This window comes from Peromyscus eremicus, chromosome 8b, assembly GCF_949786415.1.
Source record: "Peromyscus eremicus chromosome 8b, PerEre_H2_v1, whole genome shotgun sequence".
NCBI lineage: Eukaryota > Metazoa > Chordata > Mammalia > Rodentia > Cricetidae > Peromyscus > Peromyscus eremicus.
Genome location: NC_081424.1, coordinates 45306222 through 45322804, shown reverse-complemented (window position 1 = coordinate 45322804; position 16583 = coordinate 45306222). Strand labels below are relative to the sequence as shown.

Sequence of the window (16583 nt, the reverse complement as noted above, 5' to 3'; positions counted from 1 at the left end):
TGGGAGCTATCTACAAGGACTCTATCCCGGTTTCACTACTCTATCACCTTGTGAAAAAAGTTTCCTAGTGCCACTGTTCCTCAGTTTTCCCATCTGTAAAGTGGGGCAAAGAAATATGATGTAAGGAGTGCATGACAGTGGGTATATGTATTTATGTTAAATACATACAGTTTCGTGTATTGCTTACAACAGTGTTCAGCTTAGGTAGTACTTTGTACATTTTACCTATCATAGTCTATACTCTGATTATTCTCAATCATCCACTAACTAGGCTCTTTGAAAATAGTAAGTTGCTCTATTAGAAAGTCAGAGGCCACTTAAACATCTAAATAAATAAATACAAACAAGCCCTAAAATGCTGTGAAAACAAGGGCATCTCGTACCATCTGTACATTATGAGTATCTCGCTCACAGGTTTTCCTGGAGCCATCGGGGCTGGGTAATCACACCCATGCATGTTTTGTTTTAAGTCCTAGGAAACCACTGTAATCTCTAGGACTATGAAACAAAAAAAGAAAATCCAGGAGGCATTGAGACACTCGAGATGAGTTTAGTCTTGTCAAAATAAAAGAGCCACAAGTGTCACCTGACCTAATTTTCTATACCCATGGCCACAGAGCCAACCAGTCCATGTCCCACAGCCGAACCCTTTTGCAGAGGCCCATCAGCCTCCAGAGAGCTTCACAGTGGGAGCTTCTTCATTTGACTGTACAATTCTGTCTGTGGGACCGAACAGAACCTACTTGATTTCTCTTTCAAATGATTTCAAAATTAGCTGATTACTCACACTTTTGACTAGTAGACACCGCTCCAGGCTTACTAGGTCTTTATTCTCATATCCCCACCATCAGGCCCACATACCCCTTTTGTCCCTCCCCTCCATTCACTATATACACACCCCTCACAGGAACAGTGTCTCTGCAAACTATGTCCTATGGGCTTTGATCCTTACAAGTGGAAATTTCTTACCTTTGAGATGCACTGCCCAGGGCCACAGATCACCTTCATGGTCGCTTTCCTCATTTGGGGGTTTCAATTCTTCTCTCCACCTTAGGTTCTTACGTTACTGAATGATAGTCCCACAAAAAGCTGCACTCCAGTGGTTCTCAGCCTTCCTAACGCTGCGACCCTTCAACATGGTTCCTCATGTTATGGTGACCCCAACCATAAAATTATTTTTGTTTTTACCTCATAACTGTAATTTTGCTACTGTTATGAACCGTAATGTAAATATCTGATATACATGATATCTGATATGTGAGCCCCCATGAAAGGGTCTTCGACCCCAAAGGGGTCACAACTCTCAGGTTGAGAACCACTGCTACAGTCTAACTGTAAATTCTATTGAATTCAGGAAGACAGAAAATGGTAAATGGTTTGTTTTCATGGTATTTCAATAGATTTTTAAAAGTGGGTTACCACTTCTAAATAGTATTTTATTATTTCTTAAGAATTCCATACATGCTGCTGGGTAGTGGTGGCACTCATCTATAATCCTAGCACTCAGGAGACAGAGACAGGCAGTAAGTTTAAGGCCAGCCTGGTCTATAGAGTAAGTTCCAGGACAGGCTCCAAAGCTACATAAAGAAAACCTGTCTCAAAAAAAACAAAAAGAATTTAGTATATGCATATATGTGTTGATGATATATACCCAACTCCTCCCCATAATTCCTCCTAAATCTACCCCCGACTCCCAATGGGTGTGGTCAACCTACCAAGGCCTTTCAAAGAAAATTGACTCTCCATCTCCCAGAAGCAACTGTTGGTGCCTCTCAGATAGGGTTGGGAGCTCTTGAGGCCCACACCCAATACTAAGATGCTGAGTGGCTTGGTCTTTTGTGGTAACACAGCTGCTGTGAATTCACAGGTATATCAAGACCAGAAAACACACCTCCTCCACCTCCGACTCCTACAATCTTTCTACATGCTTCCATTCCCATGCTGACCTCCACCTTTAGAACGAAGAGTGTGATTGAGATGTCCCATTTGTTGTTGAGTGCTCCACAGCACTTATCCTGTGCACTTGGACTAGTCCTGAGTCTCTGTGTTCACTGGTACCCATCACACAAAAAAACTGCTCTGATTAAGTCTGAGAGTCGCATTGACCTATGGGTAGAGATACAAATTTAAAGGGGAGTTTGATATAATGCCCAGTTAACAAAATAATAATAGTAGCTTCACCCATGGGGTCTGTAACTGCCCCAACCATGGGGTCTTGGTTCTCAAGGAGTCTCAAGTTTACAGTGCCAGGCATGCATTTCCTCTAGGGAGTGGCCCATAAATCCAACAGGGTTTTAAAGTGGATTAATGTTGTCAAAGACAGAGCTGGGGAGATGGCTTAGTCTATAAAGATCTTGCCTTATAAGAATAAAATCTGACAGGCAGTGCTGGTGCACGCCTTTAATCCCAGCACATGGGAAGCAGAGGCAGCAGATCTCAGTGAGTTTGAGGCCAACTTGGCCTTCAACCTGGCCTTCAAAGTGAGTGTCAGAACTGTTACATAAAGAAATCCTGTCTCAAAAAAAAAGAAAAAAAGAAAGAAAAAGAAAAAAGAAGACCTGAGTTCATATCTCCAGAACCCATGTAAGAAGCCAAGTATGGCAGTATTTAACTATAAGCCAGAAAGAAAGAAATGGGCAGACAGGACAGACAAGCCTAGAACTTCACCTGAAATTCTAAGCTAATGAGAGACCTTGTTTCAAACACAAAGTAGAAGGCACTTGAGGAACAATACACACACATACACACACACACACACACACACACACACACACACACACATATACACATACATACACATACATGCATATTAAACATACATGTACACATATATGCATGTATGCACACATATAAACACATGCACAAACATATATATGCCTATATACACACATATACATGCATAGAAACACACAAACACATACACACATACGTACACATACATATATTCATGCACGTAAACACACACCCATATACAAGCATACACACACTTAGATACACATACACATGCACACACATGCATGCTCACACACATACACATTCGGGCATATACACACACACAAGCAAGCATGCACACACACATTAAAATCATCCACACACGTGAACACAACACATGCACACACAGAGACACAAGAACAAAAATATTTTTGGAGAGATTCCTTCCATCCACCTTATTTTCTGTCCATTCCTTTGCTTATGTGAATGCCTTAAGATACTTACTTTTCAAGAAAATTGAATGATGATTCTAAGGCTACAAGAATTACTTACAGATTCCTTGCCGTATTTCTTGCCAGTACATCTTTATAAGGTTAAAATGCTGCTAAAGACAGTAATGTGAGCATGACATTGACCTAGTCCTGAACGCAACACAGAAAACAGTCAAAGACAGCCGGTAGAAATACCACCACATGGGTCTTCATTTTATTAGTAAAGATAGCTCCCCTGTTCTCCAGTTCCAGTTTCCCAACAAGGCACACCAAGAAGTTTCATGAACATCAATGCAGGCCTTCCAGGAGACCTCTCTGGGGGGTCATCTCTACTGCAATAACATAGGACATGTCCACATTTGGTGAGTGTGCCAGCCCAGCCTCACCAATCCCATAAAGCTGGAGCTTCATCAAGTCAATGCGTAAGTGAAATCCAAAGAATTCTTCCAACCAAGCTGAAAAAAAGATCTTGGGCATTTCAAGGAAAGATGAGTCAAAGCTAGCTCCCTGCCTGAACACCAGAGTTGAAATTGGATCTCCCTCTAATGCTGCTGGCACAGATTTGGGAGTTGAGAACTCTCCAGAAATGCCAACCATGTGATCACATAGCATTTAACCTAATAGGGAAACTGTCTCCTGGCTGGGGCTTGAGTGGTAGAGTACAGGGCACACACAGTCCCCTCACGGTCCCGTAACAATGGCAGAAATGAATGAGCCTATTGCTATCCTTCACAGTCATGTTTTTCAGAACTGCTGGAACTCTCAACTAGGAAAAATAAAAGGCAGTACTGAAAGTGAGAGTTTTCACTGATCTAAGCACTAACTCAAGCCATATGTCCTGATGTTTAAGCATTATTTAAAAGAAGAATGTCTTGGTCAGTGTGCTATTTCTGTGAGGAGACAGCATGACCACAGCAATTCTTAAAAAAGCAAGCATTTAATTGGGGCTTGCTTACAGCTTCAAAAGTTTAGTCCGTTGTCATCATGGCAGGGAGCATGGTGGAATGCAGACAGACGTGGTGCTGGAGAAGCAGCTGAGAGTTCTACATCGAAATCCACAGGCAGCAGGAAGAGAGAGACTCTGGGCCTGGCTTGGGTTTTTGAAATCTTAAAGCCTACCTGCCCCCTCACTCCCCAGTGACACACTTCTTCCAACAAGGCCGCCTCCTAATCCATCTTAAGTAGTTTCACTCCCTGGTGACTAAGCATTCAAATATATGAGCCTAGAAGGGTCATTCTTATTCCAACCACCACAAGGTGGTGGTGGTGGTGGGGGTACCTACATTTATATAGAAAAGAAATTAGTCTGCACAACTCACTTTGGTAATTTTGTAAATCTGCAATTTCTGCAGTTGTGTCTGGATTAGCAATAAAACATTGTTTTCTAATAATACTAAATCCATATTTTAGATGAAAAACCGAGGTTGTTACATTTAAAATTAAGTACTTTAAACCAACTGCTATGGCCAATATATGCGCTGGGGAGATGGCTAAGCGGGTAAAGGACTCTCTAGGCAAGCCTAAGGACCTGAGATTGGATCCGGAGCACCAACATAAAAAGCTAGTGTGGTGGTGCGCATTGGTCACTCCAGTTCCAGGAGACAGATACAGGGGCCGGCCAGCTTAGTCAATTGGTGAATTTCAGGTTCCATGAGAAACCCTGTTTCAGAAAGAAAGGGAGAGAACAACAGAGGAAGACAGCCACTGCTAACCTCGGGCCTCTACACACACATGCAGAGGTGCATGCAAACCTCCCCTGCCCCATAGACACATATAACACACACACAAAAACATACAAACAAATAAACCTTGAAAGTATTTGTGTATCTTCGTATGCTAATGTATCTAGAACAATTACTAGACAACAGCAACTCCTAAACTCAGAAATGCAAAGATGCATCCTGCCAAGATGTCAGTTCCTTCATCCACCCTCCACCTCCCAGCAAGGGAAATTGTTGTAACCAAAGGGCTTGTTTCACTCATAAATATGCGAAATGTCAATTTACCTGGACTCACAGTGACGTCTTCATGGAAAGGAACTGATCAAGGAATTGGGAGACGCTGGTTTGAGACCTGGAGTTACCTGTAACTAGCCATGGGACCCTGAGCAAGTGACATTCTCTGACTGGGCTGCCAAATAACCAGTGTGAGGAGGGCAGGCCCTGGTGCTGGGGATGCAGCCAGTGAGACCCAGTGTGCCACCTGCTCAGCCCTCTTCAACTCAATGTATTATTGTCAAGTGCTAAGGAGAGAAAATTTAAACACTAGCCCTACGGCTTAAAGGAAGGGTCGTCTTGGGAGAATCAAAGACTCTGAAACGACATCAGGTTAAAATGAGAAATCCAATGAAAAAGATCTGTTTGTCGATAGAGACCCAGATTGACATCTACAGACACCTCCAAGCTCACAAAAATCATCATACTAAAAATGTTACACTCACCCAGATAACACATCTGAGGCTCTCAAATGTTAAATGGACAAGTAACAGCAGGCTTTGTTTTATTAATATACCCTCAAAAGTCACCTTCATTTCTGTTGAAATCGCCCAACGGTAACTTCAGTGGCTGTGTGTGATGTCATTCCAAAGATGGGTAATGCATGCATACAATCGGTTTCTTCATCCTTTTGGTTTCATTTCTACCTTCCCTCCGCTTTGAAACTAGCACAGCGATGTGTGGAGTCTGGACATAAGTTCATGTTCCAGCCATCTTAGTCGATGCCACTCTGCTTCAAGTGTCTCCCGGCTTTCATGAATCCTGTGAATTCACCGGGCCCCTAACCACCTAATTGACACACTGTATCTTAGCCCTAAGTATTTCTCTCTTCTGTCTCCATTTTTAGTCATCTCACTCCTACTCTATTGAATGAGGAGATTTCATAACTGTATTTGTTTTGCACAGCATCAATTTTAGACATTTCTAAAATACGATACAATACATGATAGGTAAATTTTTTTTAAAAAAGTCATGTGATTTTTGGTGTGTGTGTGTGTGTGTGTGTGTGTGTGTGTGTGTGTTCATATGTGCTCATGAAGGTAAGGAGCCAGTGATTTTCTTCTTTCACTCTGTATTTTATTTTCTTTTAAGATTTATTTATTGATATTTGTGTGTATGTGTGAGTGTCTGCCTGTGTGTACATATGCCATGTGAATACTTGGTGTCTGAGGATGCCAGAAGTGGGCATCAGGTTTCCTGGAACTAGAGTTACAGACAGTTGTGAACTACAATGTGGGTGAGAAGAAGGAAACCTAGATCCTCTGTAAGAGTAATGAGTGCTCTTATCCACTGAACCTTCTCTGTAGCCACGATATCTTAATTTTGAAACAGAGTCTCTCACTAAACTTGGACCTTAATGTTTCAGCTAGACTGCTGGCCAGGAATCTCCAGGAATCCACATGTCTCCACCCCTACAGTCCTGGGAATACAGATGGTCACTGCCACCCCAGGCTTTTTCAGGGGTGCTGGGGATCCGAAATCAGGTCCTCATGCTTGTATGCTGACTACTTTATCCACTGAGCCCCCACCCCTCCATCCCCTGATGTAGTTTTAAAGAAAGAGCCAATGGCTTTACCTACAACCATCAACTTTTCCAGTCTAGATATTCTGCTCAGAATTGAAAATATTATGTCAAAAATGATGCAGTTTCATGAAAAAAATTCTTTTTAATGTGTCTGCAATGTTTAGCCTGTCCAATCTCAGATGCGAGTGGATGATATTTAAGGTGAGAGATTTTTTTTTTACCAGTTTTTCAAGCTGTTACACAGTTCTCAATCTGTACTGAGACATTTATAAAATGTAAAATGTGCTGTCGCTGACAAAGTAAGAGAGCAAATGGGCGGGGAGCGGAGAGGGCCGCCGTAATGACGGATGGTGCGGGCAGCTGCTACAGTCCTGAGGAGGTGGCATACCCGTTCCATTCTGCCTGGTCTACAGCCCTTCCTTGAGCATCATTGAGTGCTAATTCAAGTGAATGAGGCAATGGACCAACATGGTTTTCATAAAATATGAATGCTCCCAAGCACACATTTCTTCTGGCAGCTGCTTCTTCGGGACAGGACATAATTGCGTTCACACTGAAGTAAGCTGTGTCAAGTGTATCCATTGGCCCACAGCAAGCCATGATTAACCCTTTAATCCCACTGCAGACAAGAAAAACAGTAGTCCTTGCCAGAAATAATGCCTCCACTTCTTTATTTTCTTCATATTTCATGTCTTTTGTAGCATATGTTCCAATACATGACCACAGTTGAGGATTGTTATCTAGAGTATGCTTGTCTTCAAATAATATAAGCTTACAGTCATTTACAGAAGTTTGAAGAGCGTGCCCTTAAGGCCTACCAAATTCCTACAGCCATGGTTCTCAACTTTCCTAATGCTACAACTCTTTAACACAGTTTCTCATGCTGTGGTGACCCCCCAACCATAAAATTATTTTCATTTTTACTTTATAACTGTAGTTTTAACACTGTTATGAATCATAATGTAAATATCTGATACATACAGTATTTGTTATGCAACTCCCAAGGGGGTCATGACCCACAACTTGAGAACTGATTTTTTACAGCAACATTAGGTACCTATATGATTAAAAACACGAGTCACAAGTTAGTAAACTACTAATCTTCCACTAAAATAAACAAGTTTAACAAGAGTTAAAGAGTTCTTCTGCCAGGGGTGGTAGTGTTTGACTCTGATCTCAGCACTGAAGAAGTAGAAGATGACGGATTTCTGTGAGCCCAAGGGTAGCCTGGTCTACACAGTGAGTCTCATTCTATGCTATATGATGAGATCTTGTCTCAAAAATCAGTAAACAAGTAAATAAAGTTAAAATATTGTTCTGAACATGAAGAAACATGATGCTTTAAAATCAGAATAAAATAGTTGCCAGTATCCCCCTCAAAAAAGATATGATTGATGCTTGGTATATACACAATAATGGGAATTTATAGCCTGCAAGTTCATTCGGCAGACGTGGGAAGGATTCCATGATTTATTTAGTTTTGGATTCTCATTTCCTGGTGAATGGCTGCCAACTTGCCTGTTATACACATTGGTCCAGAGTAAAAGACAGATAGCAGGCAAAGAAGTCCCACCGGAAGAGTGGGTAAACAGCCTCATCTGCCTGGGGTCAGTTTGTACATTCCACAAGAAACCCACAGCAGGTTGATAATGGTGACAGCAGACTCTGTCACTCAGACAATCTTAGTTCAGCCTTCCTTCCTTCCTTCCTTCCTTCCTTCCTTCCTTCCTTCCTTCCTTCCTTCCTCCCTCCCTCCCTCCCTCCCTCTCCCTCCCTCCCTCTCTCTCTCTCTCTCCCCCTCCCTCCCTCCGTTCCTCCTTTCCTTCCTTTCTTTTTTTGTTTGTTTTTTATTTCCCTGTGTAGCCCTGGCTGTCCTGGAACTCGTTCTGTAGACTAGGCTTAATCATAAGAAAAACTCACATTCATGTTTTGAAGATGCCACTACTACAAACATCTCATTCTAACACATGTGTTCAAAAACACAGTCAAGGGTAGAATTGTGTGGGTGGTGTCTGATTTCCCTAAGAAATTCCCTTTCTGGGTAGGCTCGCCTCACCTCTGCCCTCAACCACAAGAAGCTGTGATTTGTTTTCACACGTCTTGGTTCCTCCACATCTTTCAAAGATGTCCTATTACCATCCAACAGAACATAGAGACCCGTGATCAAGCCTTGACAAGCCCCATCTCATTAATGCCTTTTTTAATCATCAAGGGTGACAACCCATGATAAATTATGTCAAAACACAGGAGTCTAAATGAGGAGAGGGAAAGTGGGAAGAAAGTGACGCATGCATTCTGAGAATAGATAATGTTTCTTTGCCTAATTTTGAAATGAAAGAGAAAGAAAGGCAAGCTGAGGGCAAAGAGGGCTCTGATCTAGAGAGAGAGCAGAGTCCCAAGAAGAAATGAAGTGGGATACTGGTTATTTCTCAGTTCTGTTTGGTTTGTTTTTTGCCTGTCTTTATATAGTGGGAACAGAGAACTTGTCAGAATCTCAAATAATAAATACATATTATATATGTGTGTGTGTGTGTAAATATATGTAATATTATATATGTGGATAAGTCTGGCATCTCAAACTCTAGACAACTGTTGTTATAGTCATCACTATACCAGAAAAGCAGATGCAGCATCCCAAGCCCTGGGTCCCTAGTCACTCTTTATCCACAAACCTGTTGACGCTCAGTGAACTCTGTAGAACTGAGCTGAGGTAAACACAGAAATATGTGGTAGAGGAGGAATCAAGGAGAACACTACAGGAGTCATTACAGCCCATCATCAATAGGTACATTCACGGTCATAAGGAAGCATCTTCCACACCTGTTCCACCCTCAGGAGCCTCTCTGCGACCCAGAGCTAAAGACACGACTGCTGTTCTTACCCCACTGTGAAGAATATCTACGTGCCTGCTGGCTTGACTTTTGTTCTCTGCAGATAAGCAGATTCATTGCCCTACTAACAGAAAGTTCCAGAAACACTAGACAATGAAGAGCATAGAGTGGAAGCCCTGAGCAGGACGTAGAACTCCTGGTCTAAGTATCTCTCAGAGGCCCGGCAATGATGAGGCTTGGTTAGTTCAACAAAACACATGTAAAGTAAAGTTCTTCGTTAATGAAGAACATTTGGAGATTACTAAGAAAATGTAATCCCAGTACTTGGGAGGCAGAGCCAGGCTGATGTCTGTGAGTTCGAGGCCAGCCGAGACTACAGAGCGAGATCCAGGACAGGCGCCAAAACTACACAGAGAAAACCTGTCTCAAAAAAAAAAAAAAAAAAAAAACCCAAAAAACAAAAAAAAAGAAAAAAGAAAAGAAAATGTCAGTAAATATCTAAGCATGTGCTTTAGAGAGAGGGAAAGAGACATGCAAGAGAAGGACAGTAGTACCCACCCTAGAGTAGGTGGGGGCTTCTTCCGTGAGGGAGGGAGGGAGAGTCACTATTTAAGGCTTTAAGTGAACAAGTGAAAGAAACATCTAAAACCCAGTTTGGTGTATGCACTGATGTCTTGGGCTTTGCCCAGCAGTCAGGCAAAGCCAGGCTTGGTTTTTCAAATCTCCAGGGACAAGAAACAGAACTGAGCCAGCAGCTCACAATAGGTTCTTCTTCCTGCCAGGTCTAACTCAGGAGAAAAATCTCCAAGTGGAACATGGAGGCCTCGAAGATGTTCACAGTGAAGTATTTGGATTTGCACTTCCTGCCCCCCTCCCCAAGTATTTCACTAATTGAAATATCAGGTTTATTTTAGAAAAAGAGATAAAATGAATCCTCCCTAACTCTGATGACCTCTGTATTTATGTTAGATTAAGTTTATATCTTCTCTAATAATTAATACTGAGGTAATCAATGAATATTTATATAATTTCAGAAATCTATTGCATTGCAAATTCTTAACTACTGGGCTAAGCAAACTCGTTTAGAACTTACCACAAGATGCCCAGCCTTCTCCATTGGAAAATATGAGCTTTATTAATTCTGTTGCCACTGTTAGCACCTCCCCTGCATAATCAGGCTGCTTTTAAGAAACCCCATAACCTTCCTCTTATTCACTTCTCAACTTCTCAATCTATAGCAACTGGGCATTCCTTGCCACAACATTATCAAAAACACCAGTGTCTGGGCCTTGCCCAATCAGAGAGATACATGGACCCATTTGCCCAAAAAAAAAAAAAAAAAAAAAAAAAACCCTTGGAATGTGCCCATGTCTGTTCCACTCAACTCTCTGCGATTCTGTCCCATGACAGAATGCCCTTCTTCCCTGCTGACCATGTCTCCTTTTCTGTGTTCTTCACTGACATCACTCTTCTTCCCTCTGTTGAACAGTCTTTGTCCTTATAGATCAGCCTTAGGCATCCTCTTCATTTTTACATGTTCATTCTGGCACTCCAAATGTATCTATTGCCATGACCTACCACACAGGTATCTTTTCTGCTTCTGATTCTTTGGCCTCCCATGATACAGCTGGGACACTTCTTTGGGATATAAGTCAACACAGTTTTGAGTGAGAGAAACACAGTTGGCCCAGGCTCCCCAGATAAGGAACAGGTGCTCAGGACAGATGTGCAGAAGAGAATATTGTTAACTTTTCAGGGCCCCAGAAAATGGGCTCCAGGAGCAGGATAAAATGCTTGGGTCATGGCAAGTCTCCCAAATGCAGTATCACACAGCTGTCCATCAAAGACAGTGTCCTCATCTCTGTAAATGCATTCAAACACTGGGTAGATGGGTGCTTCGATCACAGTTTCTCTAATTCCAAAGTCTCTGTGGTTTGTTGCTATATGTCACGTCTGCCTCGACCAGCAAGGAAGACGCAACCCCAGGCTCTTCTCCAAGCAGTTTATTCAGGAACCTTGAACAATCTTCTGACCCCAGGGAAAGCCATCTTCTTCTCCTTCTTCCTCTCTCTCTCTCTCTCTCTCTCTCTCTCTCTCTCTCTCTCTCTCCTCTCTCTCTCTCTCCTCTCTCTCTCTCTCTCTCTCTCTCTCTCTCTCTCTCTCTCTCTCTCTCTCTCTCTCCTCTCTCCCTCTCTCCCTCTCTCCCTCTCTCCCTCTCCCTCTCCCTCTCCCTCTCCCTCTCTCTCTCTCTCTCTCTCTCTCTCAAGCCAGCCCATGCCCTTTATAGCCACTGGGCAACCAATCCGGTAGTGCCACGTGGACAATGCTGATAGGGTCAGACATACGCAAGCAAGCCAGATTAGGTCCAGGTGCGCAGAAGCAAGCCAGATCCTAGCCTTAGCCAAATAAGGAGCACCTGCCATCGGGAAGGCAGAAGCCGGATGCCGATGCCATCCTTGCGGTGCGGCCATGCACGGCTCTCTACAGCTATAGTATACCTCCCCAACACCATCCCTCATGTATTCACCAAAGCAACAACAACAATGTTGTAGAGAGAATCGTTCACTCTTAACTTTAGAAAAGAATTTCTGACAACTTTGTTACCTGCAGGATCCACCACATCAGTGGTGGGATAAGACTGCATGCTGTGGGATAATCTTTGTGATGATGTGTCTTTTCCAAGGAGCCTTCTGATTGGTTTAATAAAGAGCCGAATGGCCAATAGTTAGGCAGGAAGAGGTTATGTGGGACTTCCTGGCAGAGAGAGCGGAAGAGTAGATGAATCTAGGTGTGGGAGAGAGAGACGTCTAGAGGACATGGAGAGGAAGCAGGAGGTGCAAAATGGAAGAGAGGTGAAAAAGCCACAAGGCAAACATAGATTAGCATAAATGGGTTAATTTAAGTTATAAGAGCTAGTGGGACAAGACTAAGCTATAGGCTGAGCTTTCATAATTAATAATAAGTCTCTGTGTCATTTTTTTTTTTTAAGCTGGCGGCCCAAAAACAAATCTGTCTACAACTGCATCTGGGGAAGTGGAAGACATATGACACAATCCAGGTAAAGTAATATGGTACCTAGGAGACAGCAGGACCAGTGGCCCACGGGGAAGAGGCCCCACCTCAGCAGCATCTGAGTGGCCAAAGGACAGGGCTGCTCAGGCACACCTAGAGGAGGAAGTCACCCTGGAAAGTACTAGACAATGACTCCTTAGGGATTCCCAGAGAGGGTCAGGGAAGGACTGTCCAGGGGACCCACAGCTCCTGTAGGTTCAAAGCCAGAGCCAGGTAAAGGCAGGCTGCCCTTGATATGTTCTGAGACAAAGCCCTCTAGGTAGCTCTGGAATTCCTCCTCTATGTACATCAGGCTAGCCTCCAACTGGTGGCAATCTTCTTGCCTCTGCCTCTCAAATGCTAGGATTACAGGTATGCACCATCACACCTAGTGGCCCTGAAAGTTTTGCCCTAGAAAGTAATAATTCTCACAGAAGTTGTGGAATTTGTATGAATGAACATATTGGTATCATATTTTATCACGTGACGACTCCTCTCTTTTCAGCTACAGTGTCTAATTTTTTAACTACACATTCTAAGATAGTGGGGGAATACATCTGGAAAGCTAATAAGATTTTATCTAACATATCTATCAGTTCAGAGTGAAGTATGTCACACGTGTGAGTGAGAAGGATTACCTGAAATAATTACAAGTAGATTTTGCTCATGGCAAACTCACAACAGGGCTCTCTTATAAATAGTCTCTTTTTACTATAAAGTTGACTAAGTGAGAGGGATTAATTCATGATCTGAAAACACATCCTAATAACTCAGGGAACAGTATCCCAACAGACATCTGGAGAAACCCCTGATTAATTAATAAATTAATTAACCAGACAGCTGTACTCTTAGGAGAGAATTTAATTGTTTGGATTAATAACCCTAGTAATTAATCCTAAAAACCATCAGCCTTACAGTTGAGAAAATGCCTATTTGGTAAAGCGGCATGTAGATGATCAACATTCTAAAGCACTCTCTGGCTGACTCAGTATTTGCAACTACCGTTGAATTGGGGCAACAGGACATTGGGGCTACCGTGAATCAGGTAATGCCCCAGCTGGCCATGATGACCCAGCACCTCCACATCTTGACCCCTGACCTTCCACCATGATGAACAGCACTGTGAACACTCAGCACAGAGTTCTCAAACATTATTCATCTAGATCGTGAAACTCCAAAACTGAAGCCTTGAAGAAAGGTTATAAACAAGAGTAAAGATGTGTGACCATCTCCTGGTGGAATGGGTCCACAAGGCACGTCTCACACAAAGTCAGAGATCCACAGACCCTCTCCTCTAGCACCTGCTTAGCAAGTGGTGGAGATACACACACATGTAAGCAAAGAGCATGTTTGCCAAGTGTACGAAATCGTTTTAACAAGAAATGCTGCTGGGGTTGATGGTTCAGTGGCTACGGCAGGGACGAAGCTCTTGTCATGCGAGCGTGAGGGATGGAGTTCAGATCCTCAGCACTTACGTGAATGTTGGATGGTATGGCATGCATGTTATCACAGCATATAGGAGGGAAAGACAGTCGAACCCCTGAAGCTTGCTAGCTAGACTAGCCCAATCTGCAAGCTCTGAGTCTGAGGGAGAGATCCTGTCTCACTATATAAGGTGGAGAGCAGTCACAGAAGACACACAGCATCAACCTCTGGCCTCCACACGCATGTACACACATGTGCACCCCACCCCCACTCCCCATCCCCAGACAAATGTGCAGAAAGAGAGACAAAGGCTAATGAAAGGTAAAGAAAGTAAACCAAATACAGTTTACAAACCCTTCTTTAACCTTCACAAAGTCCTTCATAACAGCTCGTTAATGATCAGGAGATATTATATGATGTTTAATAAATCAGTATTCAAATCAGATTTTTTTAAATGGCACTCTTAGAGCAAACAGACAATCCTATTTTTCCAGAAAATATATTGTTATAGAATGAACATTAGTCTCTGATAACCACTTGCATACGCAGAAACCAAAATTTTGCTAGAGTATCAATTAAGACCTCAGCCACAGACTTGTGGGTTTAATAAATCTTAAGCTGGAAATAAACTTTTAATCCATTGTTAAATAATACTAAGTTGAAACTTTAACTACTGTACAAGAGCTACCACACTGAATGCACAGTGGATGGGTGACACAGACGTGGCCCTAAGTCTGTCCACACTATGATATATTGCATGATGAAAGTTATTGGGACTGTTAATAAAAAGAAAACCTTGGAGGAAAATACATTAACAAAACCATAATCCTAGCCAAGAGCAAAAAAATTCAGGAGGATAAAAGAAATGCCAAATAATCTTGTTTTCTAAACCATTTTCAATTAATTTTACATGGCGATGATTATTGCACTTAACTATGAGCCTGGCAATCATCGGAGAGGTTATAGCTAGAACACATAGAGTACATGTTATTGTTTTCCAGCTAAGAAACATGGAGGGTGAGGAATGTGGATGGCTTGGCTATGAATGACTTTGTACTTCAGTCCCTTCTCCTGACAGGTGGTGACTGGGGGCGGGGGCGGGGGCGGGGACCTAGCCTAGAACACCTCAGTTCTGAGGGGGACAGAATATCAAGTTGATGAAGACTGGAGTCAAAACCTGCCTGTTACTAACTCTTAGGGAAGTTACTCCAAGGTTCCGACTGCTAAAAGGAGGAAGCAAAGGGCACATGCTATTTCCCCATGTAATATTAAAATCAGCAATGTTCATTCCTGTCGTTTTGGTTGAAAAATCGATCCCATAGAAGGGGCAAGCACTTCAAACATGTTGGAAAACGTTTTAAAGGGCTGCTTGGTGGAGCGAGGCTCAGGGCTATCTCAATTCTGATGGTGACCTAATCCACAGCGGTCTTCAGCAGTAGAGCAGTTATGTCTAAGGAGGTTTAGGAAAATTATCCTATCGTATACAATTAACAATTTCTCTATGCTTTACCATCAGAGTTGAGGTCAAGTCAGACTTAGGGCTGGAAAAGCAAGTCCTGGCTGAATAAGTGTTACAGAAAACCACCACCTTTTGAAGAAAACAGGCATAAAATACTTAACAGAGTGCCACCCAACACCAAAAGTTACATCAGCTTTCCTTGGGAGTTTTCAAGGAGCTGGCAGAAAAGACCCCCAGTTTTCTTCATTTGAGCAAAGTTTAGAGAGATGCTACCTGGAGACCACTTCGCTGATTTTCCCTGAAGACAGTTCAAGATTTCTTTTCCTACAACCAGCTGTCCTTTGGATGGACCCTGGACTGGTCTCTGCTTCATTATCCTGCCTTTGTTTCCCTTTGTTTATTTGCAGTTCTGGGGACCAAGCCCAGGACTCCACACATGACAGGTAAGTGTCCTACCACAGAGCTACAACCCCAGCCCTGTTATTCACTGCTGGAAAGAGTCATCCATTATCCTAAGTCTACTGTCTGTTTAGTAATTCCCCTTAGAGTGAAAACAGAGATTAGCAATACATGCCTTTGTAGCAGAATGGATTCGATGAGAACTTGTCATAGAAACTCCATCCCACTTAGCTCTGCCGCTCAGAACTTGGCATAATTAAAATAAGTGACATCTGTAAACTTCATTATAATCTCATTTTACTTTCGCTATTCCAGGCCACCCAAACCTTTGGCAAGATGCGTTAATAAAGAGAGTGGGGACGACTGCATTCTCCTCTTTCTGCTCTTTTCTAACCTCTGGTCGTGTCTTAACAAGTAGAGAAATGAGCAAGAGATGAGCGAGGGAGGGGGGACTAGACCCAAGAGCACAGCTAATTCATACATAGTCTAATTAAGTTGTAATGAAAGTGCTCAGTGTGGCACTTTCCTCCTTCCCTCCTGTTGCTTTTTATTGTAGACTCGTGGGATGAGTTTGTGAAGAAAGTGAGCGGCCTCCTGCAATGGTTGCTTTCCCTAACCTTCAGACTCAGAAGGAATGCCAGTGCAGGGGATGCCGATGAAAAGAGCACAATGCGGTCGAATATGGAATGCACGCTT

The 16583-nt window shown here is 42.7% G+C and overlaps 1 long non-coding RNA gene across 1 annotated transcript; it reads left to right on the top strand.

Moving 5' to 3' along the window:
* The first annotated feature begins 11932 nt into the window (after positions 1-11932).
* On the top strand, positions 11933-16023 carry LOC131918295 (uncharacterized). The gene is made up of 3 exons (XR_009380936.1): positions 11933-12045; positions 12543-12611; positions 15546-16023. It is a non-coding gene; the product is annotated as an uncharacterized LOC131918295 (long non-coding RNA).
* Positions 16024-16583: the final 560 nt, after the last annotated feature.